This window comes from Meles meles, chromosome 1, assembly GCF_922984935.1.
Source record: "Meles meles chromosome 1, mMelMel3.1 paternal haplotype, whole genome shotgun sequence".
NCBI lineage: Eukaryota > Metazoa > Chordata > Mammalia > Carnivora > Mustelidae > Meles > Meles meles.
Genome location: NC_060066.1, coordinates 56,346,840 through 56,367,058, shown reverse-complemented (window position 1 = coordinate 56,367,058; position 20,219 = coordinate 56,346,840). Strand labels below are relative to the sequence as shown.

The window sequence follows — 20,219 nt, the reverse complement described above, 5'->3', positions numbered from 1 at the left end:
GTTTCTTTATGAACTAGAGAAACCCAGGTTACAAAGAACAACATACGTACACAAACACACTTTAATTTCAATATTGTAAACATGAAATAGTATCCTAATTATGGGGATATAATATTTTAAAGCAACAGATATGAATATGTCATTATCCAAGAGAGCACAATAGAAAGGAGAATTTTCCAGGAAGCCTTGTTTGGAAGAATACAATGATAGTAGGAGAGAGTTCAAATGTCATTAAAAAAAAGAAAGGAGATTTCCCTCTTGGCTTCATGTTTAAACATATTTATCTCCTCTCATCAACCCCGAGGCAGAGAAAAATGAAAATTAAACTCTGCCTTTACACTTTACTTCTGTTATAATACCTCTCAGCCCCTCTTTATTCTGTTTATCCAAATCCTGCCCATTTTTCAAAGTGCAGCTCAAATTCTGCCTCTCTTGTACAGCATTCCCTGAGCATTTCATCTGGAAGCAATCTTTCCCTCTAAACTTCCACAAGACTTACTTTCCATACCACTCATTTAGCACTTATTATTTACTGACTGGTCAAGATGTAATGTTTTCAGAAATATTGCAACCATAGTGGAAATGTTTTTTATCCTTTTGTATGGAAAACAAGTATGTATTTTTAAAAACAAAATAGACCTAGTGTTTTTATTTTTCTTCATATATTTGAAATCTAGTTTATTATAGACTGATACATATCATAACAAAAAGGAAGTACATATGTAACACAGTATGACTCATTGTCTTGAGAGCCTTACAAATATTAAAAGTTTAACTACTTTACAAATATTAGATTGCTAATAATGGAAGTTTCATACACATGTATGCATTTTTTGTGTGCTCCCTACTTATACATATGCATATGCATATGACTACATATATTTGCATATATGTATATATGATCATATGATATAATATAATATGACAAATGTAAACTTGTTTTGATCATATAAATATTGCATAGGAGAATTGAAATAAAATAATATTTATTCAGGAACTTATTAAAATATATCAATAAATTGTGTATAACATTAAATTTATTACTGAATTTATGCTATTTTTCTCATTTCTATAACAAATAAAGGAGCATATTGCTAAACTATAAGGAACACAGTCTATCTTAGTATTGTCCATCTTTGAGGAAGAAATGGAACTTTTAGAGGGGAAAAATATCTGTATATTTATACCTGTATATTTAGACTAACACAAAATTAAGGTTTTCTGAAATTAGGGGGTTTTTTTTAAGGACCTTTTCTTTGTATCCAGCAGATAAAACATGTTGGTTTTATGTTTCTGAGGGGGAAAAAGTAGACAAGAACAAAACCAAAAAATACTCAACAATTTTCTACAAGTCCTAGATTTTAGTCTAGTATCTCCATCCACTAGCTACAAGTAATTAAACTTTCTTTTTTTTTTTTTAAGATTTTATTTATTTGACAGAGAGAGATCACAAGCAGGCAGAGAGGCAGGCAGAGAGAGAGGGAAGCAGGCTCCCGCTGAGCAGAGAGCCCGATGCGGGGCTCGATCCCAGGACTCTGGGATCATGACCTGAGCCAAAGGCAGCGGCTTAACCCACTGAGCCACCCAGGCGCCCCAGTAATTAAACTTTCTATTCCTTGGTTTCCTCCTCTGAAGATGAAGGCACCAAATTATTTATTTATTTATTTATTTATTTATTTATTTATTTATTTATAAGACTTTATATACTTATTTGAGAGAGAGGGAGAGAAAGAGAGCACAAGTAGGGGCAGGGAGAGAGGGACAAATAGACCCCCCACTAGGCAGGGCGCTGAATCCAGGGCTCCATTCCAGGACCCCAATCATGACCTGAGCCAAAGATAGATGCTTAACCAACTGAGCCACCCAGGTGGAGGGGCACAAATTTAATAGTATTATTTCAGTTTCAAATTTCAAAATCCATATAATGTTGTCCATAGAAAAGAGTCTTTTCGAATGGATTTTAAGAACCATATCTATCATTAATTTCTGTAATTATGAGACTTAATAATCCATGGAAATACTTCCATTTCCAGAAGGTGATAAGGGTGAAAGTGATTAAAATAAAATTATAAGAATCTTATATCCAGGGGCGCCTGGGTGGCTCAGTGGGTTAAAGCCTCTGCCTTCGGCTCAGGTCGTGATCCCAGGGTCCTGGGATCGAGACCCGCATCGGGCTCTCTGCTCAACAGGGAGCCTGCTTCCTCCTCTCTCTCTCTGCCTGCCTCTCTGCCTACTTGCGATCTCTGTCTGTCAAATAAATAAATCTTAAAAAATAAAAAATTCATATCTATACCAACACTACCCTTTTATAGATTTAAATATTGCCTTTTGTTGTTGTTGTTAAGATTTTATTTTGGTGTAATCACTACACCCAGAGTGGGGCTCAAACCCACAACCTTGAGATCAAGAGTCGCACACTCTACCAACTGAGCCAGCCAGGCACCCCTAATAAATTTAAATATTTCTTGAATTGGCATCATTATAAGCATGCTGAAGATGACAGAAACCATTTAATGCAGACAAGAAGAAAAAGGTCATTTGAAGTCCTTGTCTCTGTACTAGGTTTACCCTTGAAAAAATTCCACCTTTATTCTGGACTAATGGATACTCTACCGTTTTTAGATGCCTTTTCACCATCTAATACTGAGGGTCCTGCTGCATTATATAGCATTTTAAGTTTTTTCTCAATCAAAAGCCATCTTGCACTATTTTTATTTCCCAACATTCAAGGCCTTCAAATTGTTACTGTTACTACTATTTTTAGATATACTCATGTTTTCACTTGAAAGGGGTTACAAGTATCTTTGTACCTTACATTTATTTTATTCCCTCTCAATGTGTAGCAGAAACGTAGTGCACAGGGTTGATATACGGAGGTGCACGCATAGCAGGACACTCATTTGAATGCACACATTAACAATGTCTCATCTACCAATGAGAAGCGTAAGATAACAGCTGAGATTATGGCCCTCAGTCTGAAATAAGATTTATTATAGTGTCAAATTAAATTCCAAATTTTGATTCTTTAAGAACTTGGAAAATGAGCGAAGTATCATACCTGAAAGAGCATTTTTTTTCATGTTATGATGTATATATCCTTTTATAGTGGATTCCTTATTGGTCATCCAGTAAATGTGTACATTTCAAAGTTATTCAGACACAAATTTATTGTTATAATTAGATCAGGGAAATCTTTTTTTTTCCCCATCAGCATGTTTTCCTTGCTGCAACAGAGTAGATAAACTAGGAGAAAGGATCATGAGAACGAGACCAAGTCATTGGAGAGAAAGGAGAGAGAAAGTGTCTTGCACAGAGAAGAGTAGGAAGGAATTATAACCATCTATACCAAAGGGGGCATACCCAAAACTGTACCAACTTCTCCAACCCTCTTTATATGGAAAGCTAAGCAAACTTGATTATCCTTTGCTAATTTTCTTTATTTTTTTACTGCAATTCAGTAAGTCATCAGGAATTCAAAAAATAATTTCCTACCCTTTGGTGCCATCATGAGGCCAGAATAATAAAGCACTGAGGAAAGATCTCCAGAGGAACCCAAGCTTTTGATATTTTCTTTTCATTCAAAATGTAATTATCCAGAGAATGAAAGTTTATTTCAGAAAGAAATATAATTACCTTTACTATAATTGAAACCCTCCAACCAACAAATCATAGCTTATATGTCTACATAGGCATTGCACTGAGCAGAATAAAATGTACCTTAAATTTTTAAACAACTGTGGAATAACAATTTCGTGAACCTGAAATCATTAAAGTATGCATGTTTTAAAGTTACATAACCATGACCTAAAGCTTTTAGAGATTTTAAACCAATTATAGCAATATCTTAGCTTTATTTATCCATTTTTTTTATTCTGTGGTGTCATAGGACAGCATAACAGAGAGTAAGATAAAGTCTTCAGAGGTCTCAAAACACAATGCTATGATATCACAAGAGAATAAATGAAACAAGATGGGATTGGGAGGGAGACAAACCATAAATGACTCTTAATCTCACAAAACAAACTGGGGGTTGCTGGGGGGAGGTGGGATTGGGAGAGGGGGAGCGGGCTATGGACATTGGGGAGGGGAGGCGAACCATAAGAGACTATGGACTCTGAAAAACAACCTGAGGGTTTTGAAGGGTCAGGGGTGGGAGGTTGGGGGAACAGGTGGTGGGTAATGGGGAGGGCACGTTTTGCATGGAGCACTGGGTGTTGTGCAAAAAGAATGAATACTGTTACGCTGAAAAAATAAATAAAATGGAAAAAAAAAAAGAAGTCAAAAAAAATGCTATTTTAAGAATGGAACAAATGACAATAGAAATAACATGCCAAAGGAATACACTAGAAAGAATAATTAATGAATATCTAAGGACTTCATAGCCAGATAAAATCAAAATACAAATCACTATCAGGTTACACAGCATTTGAAATCACACCATAAAGTATATCTAAAAAATGGCAAAGATGTTTCATTAAAAGTCTCCATCAAATATACCATATTTTATTTGTGTTGTACCTATATATTACCCTTAGGTTTAAATTTCATCCATCGTAAGCCTATTGCACAAGTAAATGAATAGAGGTGCAAAATATTAATTATTCACCTGCTTTCTCAGTCCATTAAATTTTTTGTGTGAATTGTTAAAGTTTTCTCATGTGATAAAAATATGGTCCCTTGGGACAACCTAAGTGGCTCAGTCTGTATAATGGCTGCCTTTGGGCTCAAGTTATGATCTCAGAGTCCTGGGATCGAGCCCCACATCAGGCTCCATGTTCAGTGGAGAGCCTGCTTCTCCCTCTGCTTGCTGCTCCCCCTCCTTGTGTTTGCTCTCTCTCTCTCAAATAAATAAATAAAATCTTTAAAAAAAGAAAAGAAAATATGGTCCCTAAAAGATACCTGGTGATACCTAAATCTTATTTTTTTCCCCATTGCTCCTAAAAATTCCACCTATTTTTCTCTCATTTGCCTCCATGGCACTTGGAAACCAAAAGCCCCACAAATTTAATCTGTCAAGTATGGACTCTCCTCTAAGGGGGGTGAAAAATTTCACTATGCATATGTCTTGCTTACTTCAGCATTTCCCATTCACTGGAAAAGCCCAGACAGGGGGAAAAAATAAAACTGCTGAACTAGTTTTTACCTGGTTTTGTTCTTAGAGTGTCCTCTTCCCACCTTGTTCATGCCTAGCACCTCTATGCAAAATTTTCATATTTTCAGAATTATTAAAAATATAAACACCATTATCAACTTCAGTAATAATGAAGGCAGCCTGAATTCCTTCCTTTTCTTTCTCTTGTCTCAGAGACAGTTCTTATATGTGAAAACAGTAATAACTGGCTCTTGTTTAAAGTTAGTGGTGATCTCCTTTTGTGACCTGGCCTCCAGTACTCTTTCAGTAGAACCATGGTGCTAATGCCAACTTGGCTTTGGGCATATGTTGCCCTCATCTGGGCCCTGTAACATTGCCCAAGATAGATCATTATCTTTAACATTATCCCAGAGATGAAGAGAAGTTAAATCACCCTTCATTGTAATAGCACCAAAAACTCCTTTCATTGGCAAGACTTACCAAGAAAGACATTATTTCTGCCCTGATAAAATTCTCAAAGGCTCCCAGTCTGAAAGAGGAAGCTTGGGAGCCATCATCGGGGATGAAAAGGAACACTCAGATCACCTATAACCTCCTTCAGGCAGGACAAGACTATTTCTATGTCAGATGCTGTACAATGTTCAAATATTTAAATGTCATCTCATCATAATTCTATTCATCTCACAAGCTCAGATAGTTTCTCTCTATTCCAATGACATACTCTTTTGCTTTTACTTCAATATGTAGTTTGGTAGAAGGGAAAGAAATTTAGGAGAACACTGGGTATGTGAGTATCTGATTCAGCTGGTATCCAAAAAAAGTGTCCAGTTACTTACAAAAGAAAATACTTAATACATAAAATTACACAGCTTAGGGAAGGGAACAGTGAAGAAACCTAGAGTATCAACAGCAAGGAGTGACTACTAATCTCTAGATGGGAGAGACTGGGTGAGCGAACATGTGAGACAGGGTAGTTGAAGCCAAAGAATGGTGCTACCTGCTAGAAGTGGAACCACATCACTCCTCCCGGGGATGCTAATGGAGCCATGTAGGATTCAGACATAAATGGTATGCCTATGGCTTCTCTGTCCTTTCTTCTCCTTCCAGCTGCCCTCTAATTACAGGCCAATGACTCTCACTATTCAGATGTACCATAACCTCTCAACAATGGAGCTTAGTTTTTCAGCCTGAATGAGTTAAGCTCCCAGACACACAGAGCAGAAGAGTGGAATTGGAAGGAACTGATATGGGGCAAACTGACCCCAAACTGATACAGAACATGTTTGTGGATTTTTGTTAGAAAGAAAAGTAAAAATTCTAAAAGGCTTTACAAGCCCAGGATATACCTCCCCTCCTTCCCTTTTATTCCTGCCATTATTGCTTTAGAATAACCCATGGTTGGTTTCTCCAAATCAAAAGACCTTTTTTTTTTTATAAAGATTTTATTTATTTATTTGATAGAGAAAAAGAGAGAGGTGGTGGGAGAGGGAACACAAGCAGGTGGGGTGGGAGAGGGAGAAGCAGGCTTCCCACTGAGCAGGGAGCTTGATGCAGGGCTTGATCCTGGGACTGTGGGATCATGACCTGAGCCAAAGGCAGACGCTTAACGACTGAGCCACCCAGATGCCCCAAAAGACCTTCTTTTATCAAAAAATGACACATAATTTTTATATCTTTGATATATTGCAATTAGAACTGTGTATAATTTATTAATATTAATTTCTCTTTTTAAAAGATAAGCTATCTTTTCTTTCTTAAAGTGGAGTTACTGTGAACATAATTTTCGAGTAAATTAGTTTTCCATTTTATTCCCTGCTGCTAGTAATGAAAACACATCTCCCAGCAGTGATGAAAGCATAATTTCTAATGGTTCACAGCAAAGAGAATTTTTATTTTTTTATAAAGTGAGGATGGTCAAAAGCAAAATCACAACTATTAGGCTATTGTATTTCAATTGAATGCATTTTTAAATGACATTATTCAACAACTTTTTGTACCACAGGGATGCCTGAGTGGCTCAGTCAGTTAAGCATCTGCCTTCAGCTCAGGTTGTGATCCCACAGTCCTGGATCCAGCCCCGCTTCGGGCTCCCTGCTAGGCAGGAAGACTGCTTCTCCCTCTCCCAGTAACACTGCTTGTGTTCTCTCTCTCTCTCTCACTCTCTCTGTCAAATAAATAAATAAAATCTTAAAAAAAAAAAGAAAGAAAATCCATATTTCTAGTGTATTTCTGTAATTTATTTCTGTATTTCTATAATCCATTAACTAATTTTATAAAATATCCTGTTTTGTTTCTACTATCAAAATAGTTCCTGGTGTGACTATTTCCATGGATTTACACTGCATATAATGCATTATAAAACACAAATACAGACATATAAACACACATCTTAAATATAACCAATTCCACTTTCTATTATACTTTTTCAGGATTTTTTTGTATAATACCTAAAAGTTTGAACTTAAAGTTTGTAATATGATTTTTGTTAGTATCTGCCAAAAAATATAAATTGAAAAAATAGTAAGCTGACCCTCTAGGTTATAAATTCATTACATAGATACCTATTGTTTGCTGGCATCTTCAAGTAACAAAAGAAGTATGTTACCTTTTAGTATGAAAAATCTTCCTTATACATAGCCAAATTCTACCTTCATGAGGTCCCACAGCTTTTCTGTCCCACTGTAACTATATAGAGGACAATGCTTTTCATTTGATTCTTCACGTCTTTGAAGTTAGCTACATGCATTCTTATTTCCAGAAGAGAGTCTTTATCCCATAACTGGTTCCTAGGTTCATTTGGGGGCTGACTCTTTTCTAGAAGATGCAGCTTACATAGAATGACTGTTACTTGTAAAAAAAAAAAAAATTAGATCATAACTTTTGAATACAATAATCTGAGGTCTGGTAGCACTCTCTTCCATACCCAAAATTCTATTGCAATAAGCCACCGAATATATAGTAACGATCATCACCAAAAAATCATCATCAAAAAAGTATAAAATGAGGGGGACTGGGCGGCTCAGTCATTGGGCATCTGCCTCCGGCTGGGGTCACCATCCCAGGACCCCAGGATCAAGCCCCACATTGGGCTCCCTGCTCGGCAGGAAATCTGTTTCTCCCTCTCCCATTCCCCCTGCTTGTGTACCCTCTCTCTCACTGTGTCTCTCTCTGTCAAACAAATAAATAAAATTCTTATATAAAAGTATAAAATGATAGAGCACCATCAACATGCTAGACAAGTAAAGGAAATTCTGCTTAGATATAATTTCCAAGGGACATAAAATGAACATTAGCTCTTGATTCATTCTGCTTTGTATTTTTTTTGAGAAATTGCTCAAATTTATATAAATCTCATAAGGTTGTCACCTCAAATTTATATAAATCTCATAAGGTTGTCACTTACAGAACCTCACTATCCCATGACAGAGCTCTATGTATGATCTAAGTTAGGCCAATGAGACAGACTCTCCCAAGAATATGAACTACAAGTAATTATGAAGTTTTAGATGAAGGTGACTGATGTTGTTTTCTAAAGGCAGAGCTTTGCAAAGAAAACCATGGTAATGACCTAAACGTTCCTCAACTGAATAAATAAAATTTGGTATATCCATAAAGAGAAATATTACTCAGTCACAAAAAGTAGTGAAATAAATGACACGTGCTGAAACACAGATGAACCCTGAAAACATATGCTAAGGGAAAAAACCCAGACACAAAAGACTACATATTGTATGATTCCATTTATATAATATATCCAAAATAGGCCAAGTCATAAAGCAGAAGGCGGGTTAGTGGCTGGCAGGAGGTGGTGGAGAGAGGAGTTATGGGAAGTAACTGCTTAATGGGTAGGGGTTTCCTTTCCTGATGAGTTCTGAAACCAGATCATGGTCATGGTTGCAAAGCATTGTGAATGCCACTAGGTTGTGGTTTTTTTTTTTTTCCATTTTATTTATTTTTTCAGCGTAACAGTAGGTTGTGTATTTTAAATTTTATGTTCTATATATCTTACCACAATAAAAGAATTATCAAGGGGAAAAAAAAGACAACCATTAATTCCCAGTTCTGATATCCAAAACCCTGGTTTCTATCTCCTAAGACTTGGTTATTTGGCTATTCTTTCCATTTTATTACTCAGTAATTTTCTAATAAGTTCTTTCCATCCTATGTTTTTTATAATCAACTTTTGGTTACCTTCAAACAAAGACAAACTAATCCTCACATCTATTGTTACGAATGTAAAGTAGCACAACTTTGGGAGATCAATTTGGCTATATATAAAATATATAAAATCCAATGTAGGTATAGTTAAATATGCATCATCAGGAGTAGGAACAAATAAATTGTGTTATAATTACACAAAAGGATATTACTGAAGTTGAAAGAAAAAGGACTACATATATTAGTATAGATCAGTCTTAAAAACGTTAGGAAAAAAACAGCCACAAATACCTCCAGATAGCTATGCGCGTTATACAGTCTAAAACTCTATGCCACATGTGTGTGTGGTACAGCATTCACATAAGTTTTAAAACACATAAGATGGTATTATAGTTTCATTTCTTCATGCGTATATAGTAAAAAAAAAAATTTAAATATGTAGAAATGTTGAATACCCAATTCAAAGTAGTGATACTGCAGCAGATTCTATATTCCAGCAACAACCACAATAATATCTAATAATAACATGTTCTTTTTACAATGTGATCCTGTCATTTTACTCATTGAGTGTTTGGTTTATACCCTTTGTCATGATTCCAGGTGGACCTTCGTGACTATCTCAACTAACAGAGTACAGTACAAGAGACTCTATATGACTTCTAAGGCTAGATCATAAAGGTGTCATGCATTTCTGCCTTGTTCTCTCAGGATACTTGTTCTTGCAACCCAGGAACCATTCTGTAAAAAACCCCAAACAGTAATTAAGAGGGACCTTGGGTAATATAGAGCCCCAGTTCAGGTCTCAGCTGACAGCCAGCATCAACCACCACACATACAAGTGAACAAGCCTTCAAATGATTCCAGCCAGTCATATCGCCCCTGTCTTTGGGTCTTTTCAGCTGAGGCTCCAGATATTATGCAACAGGGAAGGGCATTCCCCCTGAACCCTTCCCAATTTTTGATATACTGAATCTATAAACAATATAAAGTGGTTTTTGGTCATACCACTAAACTTAGGCTGGTTTGCTACTCAACTACCCTAGGTGGAACAGGTCACCACTGGAGAAGAAAATAAGCAATGAGATGTGGAGTAGTCCTAATACATTGTAATTTGGAAAGTTAAGTAATAGACACTCAGAAATTCTTAGTATGATTCTTTATAGTTTATTTCCTAGTTTTATAAGTTTTGTAATAAATATAGAAAAAAGTATCTATATCCTAGAAACTGTTGTTCATATACACAAATATTTAAATCATGACAAAATATGCACCATGAATTCATGGGTAATAAAATAATTATAAACAAAATGGTGGGGGAAAGAAAGAGCTATTTACATGGGGAAAAGTCAAGCTAATCTTCTTGTCATTCCATATGTTAAAATACACTAGAGATGGAGCTATAGAATCAAATGTAAAATTCTATTTTTATAATAAATAGGAAGGGTGGAAAAAATATCTCTTGGGATAGAAGACTTTCTAATTTTAGCTTTCTATGCATCAGAATCTTAATCTATAAAATTGGGTGACAATAATATTTCTATTATCATACTGTTATTATTATCACAGTAATTGCCAAATGTCAGCGACATCTTTAAGGGTTTTTAAAGATTCATTTATTTATTTGAGAGTGAGAGAAAGATGGGGAACACAAGCGTGGGAGAAGGTTGGAGAGAGAATCCCAAGCAGACTCACCACTGAGTATGGAGCCCGATGTCAGGCTCAAACTCATGACCCTGAGATCATGATCTGATCTGTAATTAGGAGTCAGAGGCTTAACCAACTGAGCCACCCAGGCAGCACAATGATATCTGTTAATGAAGTTCATAACTGAGTTTATTCCTATAGTTGCTTCCTAAATCTCTACCCCCACATTATTTGCCTAAATCCATTCTAGTTTATTCATTCACTTAGTCACCTATATTCAGTTTTATTGATCCTATGACAAGTACTTGCTAGATACTCATAAAATAGAGGTAATTAAAATAGCATTGTCCCTATCTTATGAAGATTTCAAGGTAGTTGGGGAGACATACATTAATGCAATAACACAAAAAAATGTAAACTTAAAACGTTTTCCATGAATTTAGATCATCAGTCCACACCTGCCTTTGTAGTAACTGCCTATTGAAGCTCTTTGTTCTACTGTCTAAAGACAGAATACGGCCAAAGTTGAATTCCCAACTTTCACCCTCCCAGACTCCTCTTCCTGAAGTCTTCCCCATCTTAGATTAGAGCAATTCCATCCTGCCTGGCTCTCAGCCCCCAAAACTTGCTGCCAGTCTCTCATTTCTGTTTACCTCCCATAACCAATCTGCCAGGAATCTTCAATGCAACCACTTCTCACCATTACTAAGACTCTACCCAAGTCACTATTGCCTCTTGTTTGAGTTACTAAAACAACCTTTTTAATTAGACTCCCTGTTTGTACCCTTCCCACACACCCACACACTTGCTGTCTTCTCTCAACAACAGACTCCAGAGTCTTAAGATTCTCCAGAGAGAATCTTAAAACATACTCAAAAAATGTGACTATATTTGTTTCAAATATTCCAATGGTTCCCCATCTTATTTACAATAAAAGGAATAGTCTTTATAATTCTCTATGGAGCCCTACATGATCTGGCTGATTAACTCTCTGGCTTCCATCCTACTATTTACTTCCTAACTCATTTTCCTCCAGCCACAATGGCCTCCTTGCTATACCTCAACAATCCAGACACACTTCTGCTATAGAGACATCGCCCAACTCTGCCTAGGTCACTCTTCTCTAGATAACAGCATGCCAACTCCCTTCCTTCATGTCTTTATCCAGACACCAACTTAACAAATAGTTCTATCTTAGCCATTTAAATTGTAGACCTTATCTGCAACCCATTCTTCACCGTCTTTATCCCCTTCCTCTATCTTACTTTTCCCATAACACCTCTCCCCTATTCGTGTACTGTGCAATGTATTTATTTATTATGACTCCTGGTGGTCTGACTCTTTACCGCTACCTCTCTTTAGAATATAAGCTCCATAACAGCAGAGACTGACATCTATATCATTCAGTATTGAAACTCAGATGCCTGCAAGAGAAAGAGAACCCACATATATATTATAGAGACAAAGAGAAAGACAGAGGGGGAGAAAGAGAGGGAAATTGTGTTCTAATAAGTATGTCACCAATAAAATATCCTAGGCATTGATTAATCACTTGGTTATTTATTCTTTCAAAAATTAAGATTGGGCTGTAACTTCTGAGCAAGACCAAATGATGGAAACCAAATCTTCCCTTCTGCATGAAACAACTCATAAAAATATGTGATGCAATGGATTTGAAGGCATTGGTTATCAGGCAACAAAGGACAATCATCCTTGAAAAATGGGAACAAAAATAAAGTCAGTCCTACAGTTGTTACAGCTTACTGCTCAGAGTTTCTGGGTTGCAGCACGGGGAAAGGAAAATGAGGTGGAGGGTAAGTCTCTTGAGTTGAAGAGGCAGAGCTGTGGACCCAAGGGGCACTCAAGTGGCTAGGTTCATAGGACCCAAAAGTGGGTATAAGAGAGATGTACAGTAAGATCTGGAGAGGGTCTCATTAAGTTTTTAACTGAGTAATATCATCACATGTGTGTGAGGAAACTACCCCAGGCTAGGGAAAGAACTACATGAGAGAAGCAGAGGAAAAACCTCTTTGAAGCTCTCACAAAACTGGAAAGAGTTCCTGTTCCTGCTGGCTAAAGTAGAAATTGCCTTAATTCTGGAAGCATGGGGACAGCCTCAGAGGCTTTTTCTTCAGTGATGCGGCAAAATTAGCTTTAGACTAAATGCTACTTAACCCCTTATAACAAAGCTGAAATATTTGATCCAAATGATCAAATAGTTATAAAGTGACTTACCCTTGTGACTGAACAATCCCAAGAATATATATAGAAATGAAAAATATCTAGCACTCAAAAGGTAAAATTCATAATATCTGGCATCTAATCAAAGTTTACCAGGCAAACAATTAAGCAGAAAAACACAACCCATAATGAGGAATAATATCATATATTTCACAGATGAAGAATTGGTGGGCAAGGACATCAAAACAAACACTATAACTGTAATCTGTATGTACAATAACTTAGGGGGAAATTTTAAGTGGAGACATGGGAGATAAATGATAAATAACTCTTATTTATTATTTATAAATAAAAAAATTAGAATTTTTATTTATTATTTATATATAATAAAAGACCAAAATTGAACTTCTAGAGGTTGAAATACAGTATCAGAGGGGAAAAGATACATTTGGTGAGTTTAAGATCACAAATGACATTCTAGAGAATAAAGAACAAATGGGACAAATAGTAAAGACATATCAGGTAGTAGATTTAAACCTAACCATTTATTAATAATCGCATTCAAGGGAAAATCACCTAAACATCTCAGTTAAAAGTGAGAAATTGCCAAGCTGAATTGGAAAAAAAAAAAAAAAGCAACACTCATCAATATATGCTACCTATTAAAAACACACTTTAATTATAAAGAACCACATGGGTTAAAAACAAAAAGTCAGAAAAATATGTACACTAATCAGAGCAAAACGAGACTGACTCGAATACGAGGCAAGTGAGGAGAAAATAAAGGATAAAGAGTGTTATTTCAACATAGTAAGTGGGGCCATTCATCAAGAATTAGCACTTTCAAATATTTATGCTCTGAAAAAGAGAGATTCAAAATACCACCCGAAGCAAAAACTGATGGAACTGCAATGAGAAATTAGACAAACCCATCACTGTAGTAGGAGAATCCAACCTTTTTTTTTTTTCAATAATTAATACTAAAAATAGTCAGAAAATCGCTTCTCGGCCTTTTGGCTAAGATCAAGTGTAGTATCTGTTCTTATCAGTTTAAAAATAGTCAGAAAATCATTCAGGTTATAGAAAACTTTACCAACCCTATCCAAAAATGTGAACCAATTCGCATTTATAGACAACTCCTGCCAACAACAGAAGAATGCACATTCTTTTCAAGTGCACGTGGAAAATATAGCAAAATAGGCTGTATTGTGGATCATAAAACTATTCTCAGTAAAATTTTAAAAGACTGAAATCATGCAAAGCACATTCTTTGACCATAGTGGAATAAAATTAGAAAACAATAAAAGAAAGATGTATTGAATATATTTGAAAATTAGTTAACACACATCTTAATAATCATGTAACAATGAAGAAGAGCAAAAATAAAGGGATGCCAGAGTGGTTCAGTCGTTAAGCGTCTGCCTTGGGCTCAGGGTCCTGGGATGGAGCCCCGCAGTGGGCTCCCAGCTCAGTGGGGAGCCTGCTTCTCCCTCCCCCCGCTCCCCTTGCTTGTGCTCCCTCTCTCGTTGTGTCTCTCTCTGTCAAATAAATAAATAAAATCTTAAAAAAAAAAAACAGGCAAAAATAAGTGCTTTACCTGTATGAAAGTGAAAATACAACATATCAAAATTTGTGGGATTCAGCTAATGTAGTTAGCAATAGATAACACTGAACACCTACGTTAGAAAAGAAGGAAAGATAAAGGGTCTCAAACAAATAATCTCACCTTCTACCTTAAAAACAACAGAAAAAAGAAAGCACATTAAATGCGAATCAATACAAATAAAAGATCAGAGTGAAAACAAAGAAACAGAGAAAATAAATAAGACCAAAAACTAGTTCTTTCAAAACATTAATTATGAACCTCTAACCAGACATCTAATAAAAAGTTAGAAGTAACATCATATCATGGTGAAAGACTGGGTGATTTCCTGCTAAGGAACAAGGTAAGTTGCCTTTTAGATGAGAGACATAGAGAAAAACAATCATGATAATTAATATATGTTAAACACTACTCTAAAATCTGTTTCCAGATTACTTGTTAATCCAAATTTCCCATATTTTTTTTAAGGTTTTATTTATTTATTTGACAGAGAGAGACACAGTGAGGGAAGGAACACAAGCTGGGGGAGTGGGAGTGGGAGGGAGAAGCAGGCTTCCCACTGAACAGAGAGCTGAACACCAGGCTTGATCCCAGGACCCCGGGATCATGACCTGAGCCCAAGGCAGACGCTTAACAACTGAGCCACCCAGGCGCCCCTCCCATATTTTAAATTAGATAGATATAGATGATATAGTTAGAAGGATATATATAGAGAGAAAAAGATAGATTCAACTTATTCTTGCTATTTGATAAATGGCCAAAAATAATACTGTTCTCAAAAATTTCATTATTTAAAAAATGCTAGATAAAAATTCTATTACCTTAACTAAAATCCAGTGCAGAATCAGAGAACACCATTTCCAGTCCCTTGCATCTTTCCCTCTCTATATAAACAAAATGGTTTAATGAAAACATACTGGCATGAAAGTACTAAGATCTGGGTCCTACTCCAGGAGTCACTATTAACTAATTGTGACCTCTTAAGTATATGGCTTTATTTCTTTGATTTCAGTTTTCTCATGTGAAATATGAAGAAATTAAAGTACACTATGCTTTAAAACTAGAGTCTGAGACTCCTTAGTAATCAGTGGATATATCCTCAGTGATCTACAATCTCTATCTTAGAGTTTTAATCTTTTAAGCATTAACTTCAGTATTTTTCCAGATCATCCATAGGATACCTCATAACCCACAGCCAACATGGGTTTTAGGATTCATTTTTATATTTTCACATATACCAAGCAATACCTCACTATCTGAAACCGTCCTCCAAAAACACTCATGGAATAATGAGATACAGACAATACCCTCTCATCAAGTCAAGCTGTAGAAAAAAAGATTTCCTGATAGTATGGTAGATAAAACTGTGGAATAATTGAGACTTCTAATGTTATGTATTAGTATTAGTACAGGCAATATGAATATGCCAAAGCCAAAAAAAAAAAAACAAAAACCAACCAAACAAAAAATATGCATAGTAAGAGACAGGACTAACTTTGGGCTCGAGCCAAAATTTAGTTTTAGCAAAGGAGCTACACCTATCATATTAATATTATTTGTAATCCATCACACTAACATCATTAATTTGAAATCAATATATTTTTTATTTTTTTATTAATTTGTATTTGTTGTATAATTTTATAAGGACTTATGAGCATACTAGCTTATGTTTAATCATATTTAAGAATGTGATAATGAAAATAGTTTTCCGAACCAGAGAAGTCATAAGTTTGCTCCTTCTAAACATCTCATAAATCGCCTAATGTGAAAAACATTGAAATATTCTCTAAGCACATTGAAATATTCTCTAAGCCTTATGCTGTAAAGCACTCTGGCATTTTGCTCTCCGTTTACAGAGGCCACACATAACCACTAGAGGGCAGTAAGACACTTGGACTAATGATTTTTCTTTCTCCTCCCCCGTGTTCTCCAGGAAGTTTTAGGATTGAAAAAGTCTGCTAAATCTTTTTTCACATTAAGTCCAAAACTCAATGTTTATTTTACACTGATTTTTCAAAGGTTTCTCAGCTTTTACACAACAAATTTATTCCAATATTCCTACGTTCTCTGCATCTTCTGTCCACATCTACAATAACTTTTTTTTAAGTTCTAACATTTCTACTTTATTAATGCAGGTCATTAATTCCAATAATCAAGAAACAATTCCAGTTTCAGCAATTAAAACCAACTCCAGCTTTCTTAGCAAAAGATTGAATCTTGAGTTAATGATGAGTATCCCCAAATCATGAATTTGCCCTCCACAGTCTTAGGTTGCACCTTCCCATCAGTATTACCCTCTCCATTCTTCTACATATTCCCCTGTTCTCTGATTATAGGTCCTCCAACTCCATTGGCATGTTACTATGCTTTCCAGAACAGAACTTTTCAGTTCTAATGTTCTTTGACCTAACAAAGTGTGGTGGAGGCGGGTTTTCAGAAGAACGGTATCCTCTTATGAGGCATTTGCCTCAAGTAACATTTTTTTTTTTTTTCCATTTCTCCAGGCAGGGAAAAGCCACTGTCCTCTGACAAAGGTAAACAAGTCACCTCTGGTGGCCAAGGGTCCCATAACCGATTTCAGAAAAAAAGGTCTTTCCTAATCAGGACCCTGATTTTCATCCAGAAGACCTGTAGAGGCTATGCATTTAATCTTCTTTGTAGCTCAGGTAATCTTATAATAACACTCCGGGACTAATTTTCAGCATGATAAGGCACTATGGGTGGAGGAAATGCAAGTTATCTTTAGTACTGTCAGAGTGCCCTTTGACTTTTTCCAGTTTGCCTTTAATGAACAATTAATTGGTCTAATTTGATTATTTGTGAAGAGGAGGAGGCGGAGTCTTCAATGACCTTTTTAAAAAAACAACTTCACAATATTACAATTATCATCTCCCCCACATCTATTACATGCAGTAGCTACTGTTCTCCCAATATATTAGCCTCCATTTCTACTTTATCACAATTAGTCATAGATAAAAAGTTTAGTAATTGGGCTGGCAATTTATCTTTCAGCTCCTAATGCTGTATTAGATTACTTGAAAAATAGAGTCTGACCTCATCCAACTCAAGAGAAACAACAAGAAAAATAGCACAGTTTAAAAATGAGCAAAGACCTGAACAGATATTTTTCCAAAGAAGAAATTCAAATAACCAACAGGTATATGAAAAGATGCTCAACTTCACTATTGGGAAAATGCAAATCAAAACCACAATGAGGTATCAGCTCATGTCTGTTAAAATGGCTATACTCGAAAAGATAAAAGGTCAAAAAAAAAATGATAAAAGGTAACAAGTAGGGGAACCTGGGTGGCTCAGTCAGTTAAGCCTTCGGTACTGGTCATGACCCCAGGGTCCTGAGATCAAGCCCCACATTGGGCTCCCTGTTCAGCGTAGAGTCTGTTTCTGCCACTCCTCTGCCTACCACTCTGCCTACTTTTGCTCTCTCTCTGTCAAATAAATAAATAAAAATCTTAAAAAAAAAAAGGTAACGAATATTGGCAAGGATATGGAGAAAAGAAAATCGTTATACAATATTGGTGGGAATGTAAATGTTTGCAGCCATTATAGAAAACAGTGTGAGGTTTACTCAAAAAACTGAAAATTAGAACTGCCATATGATCTAGTAATCCCTTTTCTGGCTGTATATCCAAAGGAAATTAAATCAGCACTTCAAAGAGATGCTTTCTCATGTTCGTAGTAGCATTCTTACAATAGCTAAGATATGGAAACAACCTAAGTGTCCATTGATGGATGAACTGAGAAAGAAATTGTGGGAAATATATATTAGTAGAATATAATTCAGCATCAGAAAAGGAAATCCTGTCATTTGTGACATGAATAAACCTGGAGGACATTATGCTAAGTGATATAAGGCTGACACAGAAAGAAAAAAACTTCATCATCTTACTTATCTGTGGAACCTAAAAAAGTCAAACATAAGGGTACTTGGGTGGCTCAGTCAGTTAAGTGTCTGCCTTCGGCTCAGGTCATGATCCCAGGGTCCCAGGATTGACGAAGCCCATGCTGGGCTCCCTGCTCAACAGGCCTCTGCCTCTCCCTCTTCCTCCCCCAGCTCATACTCTCTCTCTCTCTCTCTCTCTCTCTCAAATATATAAACATTTTTAAAAATGTCAATTTTGTCAAAAATGTCAAATGAACTGTGGTTAGTAGGTACAGGGAGATGGGAGAAATAGGGAGAGATTGATCAAAGGGTACAAAATTTAAGTTATGTAGAATAATTCTAGAAATCTAACATAACATGATGACTGTAGTTAACAATACTGTAGTGAACACTGGAATTTGCTAAGAGAGTAGATTTCATGTGCTCTCACCACAAAAAGAAAGAAAAAAATGATAACTATTTGAGAGGAGGAATATATTAATTCTCTTCATTGTCATAATCATTTCACTATGTATGTCATATCCTCATGTTGTATATCTTAAATGTATACAGCTAATATTAAAAAACAATAAACAACAACAATAAACCAAGGGCCTGAAGATAAACTTAATTGTCAATGCTCCAGCCTGCTACACTCCAAGTATGTTCTATTCATCACCCATCATCAGCATCCACATGGCCTTGGAACTTGTTAAAATACAAGGTCTTGGGCCCTACACTAAACATACTGAGTCAGCATGGCTGTGCTGAGTTCAGTCACGGGTATATTAAAAACAAAAAGCATCAGGTGATTCTTAGTTACACTAAGGTTTGAGGGATACTGCTTTTTAGAGAGATGCAAGTTTATGAGTGAGAATGAGGAAAAAATGAGACAGAAAAGGAGAGGCAGCAAAACAAGGCGTCACAAAGTGATCATCTGGCTGCTTAGTCTGTGAGCATATTTCCAGATAGGCTTTACAGAAACCTCAGTTCACCAAAAGGAGGAAATACTCCCTCCTATTTCCTTTTCCTCATTGGTCAACGTCGACTCTATGGTATCTTAACTTGTCCTGCACATCAGGCGCCTTCATGTGACTATTAGGTAAAGCAGATCTCATGCCCTCACTATGGTGTTTCATCACAGTGAGGAAGTAGGAGGAGGAGCAAAATATATGGTCCGCAATTTTTCAAGTGCATTTCCTCATTTGCGCATTTTATTTATATTTCATTTTTTAAAGATTTGAGAATTCTGTAAAATGAAATAAAAAGAAAGATATTATTTGGTAAACCATGAACTTGAATCTCTCCTTGCTTGAAAGAGAGTATCAGCAATTGGCTTATGTTACTCCCCCTACCTCTTGTACAAAAACACACTCCAGTGAATCCCAAAAGGAGAATTCCAGTTCTAGGCTCTCACTTGAATATTTTTATTTGGAGTTGGAACAAAACTAACTATCTCTTAAATTCCAACTTCCACTGATACAAGTTCTCTACAATGCCTTCAAAATGCCTGCAGAAGCTTATGGAGAAGGAGGTCAACAAGTCTATTCCCACTTCATCTATTTTTGTTGGGGATGTGAAAAGCTGAGAAGCTGAGGTGGCAGCACAGCCCCCTCATTACCTGTATCATATCTGTCATTAATTCTTCCAAAGAAACTCTT

General features: G+C 36.0%; 1 pseudogene; it reads left to right on the top strand.

Annotated features, from left to right (window-relative positions):
* Positions 1-14,072: 14,072 nt before the first annotated feature.
* On the top strand, positions 14,073-14,177 carry LOC123927662 (annotated as a pseudogene).
* Positions 14,178-20,219: the final 6,042 nt, after the last annotated feature.